This window comes from Oryza sativa, chromosome 1 (assembly GCF_034140825.1).
Source record: "Oryza sativa Japonica Group chromosome 1, ASM3414082v1".
NCBI lineage: Eukaryota > Viridiplantae > Streptophyta > Magnoliopsida > Poales > Poaceae > Oryza > Oryza sativa.
Window position 1 is genome coordinate 25,961,777 of NC_089035.1, and position 2,486 is coordinate 25,964,262.

The 2,486-nt window shown below is 49.0% G+C and overlaps 1 pseudogene; it reads left to right on the forward strand.

Annotated features, from left to right (window-relative positions):
* Nucleotides 1-306: 306 nt before the first annotated feature.
* Nucleotides 307-2,250, forward strand: LOC4326597 (dihydroflavonol 4-reductase-like; annotated as a pseudogene).
* Nucleotides 2,251-2,486: the final 236 nt, after the last annotated feature.

Here is a 2,486-nt window from a genome sequence, read left to right on the forward strand (position 1 = left end):
TCCATCCGACCCCAAAAAAAAAAGACAAACCCTGATTTTCGTGTCTAACGTTTGACCGTCCGTCTTATTTAAGAAAATTATGAAAAAAAATTAAAAAAACAAGTCACACATAAAATATTAATCATGTTTTATCATCTAACAATAATGAAAATACGAATTATAAAAAAATTTCATATAAGACGGACAGTCAAAGTTGGACACGGAAACCTAGAGTAACTTGTTAGGCAGTACAAGTGTGTGTAGCTATACTCCCCCTGTCCTGTACCAGCTTATATATATAGGCGAGCCAACGAGCGAGAGCCATCACCAAGTGCAAGGTAGCTATCATATATTCTGCGAATCCAACACAAGCACCGCGGCGTAGTACTACTACTTGCGCGCGCGTGTTAGATTCGCGTGCGAATCCAACACAAGCAGATCGATCACGCACGGTACGCCATGGGCGAGGCGGTGAAGGGGCCAGTGGTGGTGACGGGCGCGTCGGGCTTCGTCGGCTCATGGCTCGTCATGAAGCTCCTCCAGGCCGGCTACACCGTCCGCGCCACAGTGCGCGACCCCTGTGAGCTCTCTCATCGTGCACTCTAGCTCTCTCCTCGTAGTTTACTGACTCCAATTATATATGCCGCTTGCTTGACTCTGACAAGTGTACGTGTTGTTGTTGTTGTTTTCAGCTAACGTTGGGAAGACGAAGCCGTTGCTGGAGCTGGCGGGGTAGAAGGAGAGGCTGACGCTGTGGAAGGCCGACCTGGGCGAGGAAGGCAGCTTCGACGCGGCGATCAGGGGTTGCACGGGCGTGTTCCACGTCGCGACGCCCATGGACTTCGAGTCCGAGGACCCGGAGAACGAGGTGGTCAAGCCCACCGTGGAAGGGATGCTGAGCATCATGCGGGCCTGCAGGGACGCCGGCACCGTCAAGCGCATCGTCTTCACCTCCTCCGCCGGGACCGTCAACATCGAGGAGCGGCAGCGCCCCTCCTACGACCACGACGACTGGAGCGACATCGACTTCTGCCGCCGCGTCAAGATGACCGGATGGGTATGTATCGAAAATGTTGTCGTGGGTTAGGAACAACGATCCTCCACGTACATAAAACGAAACGATAAGTTAACATGAGCATGATTAATATTAGTATGGTATAATTGATATTTGTTTAAAAATCTAAAAAATATTAATATGATTTTTAAATAACTATTTTATAGAATTTTTTTTATGAAAACACAAGGAAACAGAAATTGAGAAATAGTACGTTCAAACTCACCCTTAAGCAACTGAAACTAGCTTAGCACGTGAATTTGGCCGTGTGAGTCATATGATATGAAGGTCGGGGATGTTTTTTTTTTTTTTGCGGGGATGTAATTAACTAATTATGTAAACCATTTCTATTGTCTAAAAGAAGTTAGCAAGTGATAATTGTGGTGGCAGATGTACTTCGTGTCCAAGTCATTGGCGGAGAAGGCCGCCATGGAATACGCGAGGGAGCACGGGCTGGACCTCATCAGCGTCATCCCCACGCTCGTCGTCGGGCCCTTCATCAGCAACGGGATGCCGCCGAGCCACGTCACCGCGCTGGCGCTGCTCACGGGGAACGAGGCCCACTACTCGATCCTGAAGCAGGTGCAGTTCGTCCACCTCGACGACCTCTGCGACGCCGAGATCTTCCTCTTCGAGAGCCCCGAGGCGCGCGGCCGCTACGTCTGCTCCTCCCACGACGCCACCATCCACGGCCTCGCGACGATGCTCGCGGACATGTTCCCGGAGTACGACGTGCCGCGGAGCTTTCCCGGGATCGACGCCGACCACCTCCAGCCGGTGCACTTCTCGTCGTGGAAGCTCCTCGCCCACGGGTTCAGGTTCAGGTACACGCTGGAGGACATGTTCGAGGCCGCCGTCCGGACGTGCAGGGAGAAGGGGCTTCTCCCGCCGCTGCCGCCACCGCCGACGACGGCCGTGGCCGGAGGAGACGGCTCGGCGGGTGTGGCCGGCGAGAAGGAACCGATACTGGGGAGGGGGACCGGGACGGCGGTTGGTGCTGAAACAGAAGCGTTGGTCAAATGAGTGTTGACTAGTGAGTCCAGAGAACGGTATTGAAATTGATCGTGTTTCGCTGCTCCTTGCCTCGTTGGCTTCGTCTATTTCACAATGCGAGATTTGGAATAAATCAGAGCGGTTAATCCTGTAAGTTCATATGTAACGTACCCATTTGATTTTTTATTGGTTACATATGGTTACTCCCTCCGGTTTCATTTTAATTGACACTTTGAACAATAATACGTTTTACAAGATATACCTTTGACTTTATTTTTCTATTATAATATATACAATAAATAAATGCATGTTTATTACAGTGTTTTGAAAGACAAATCTATATATTTTTTTAGTTTTTTTAAACTAAATATTTTTAAAGTTATTGTTGGTCAAAGTTATAAAAATTAACTTCAATCTTGTCCAAAACATCAATTAATATAGAACTTGAGGAGTACATTTT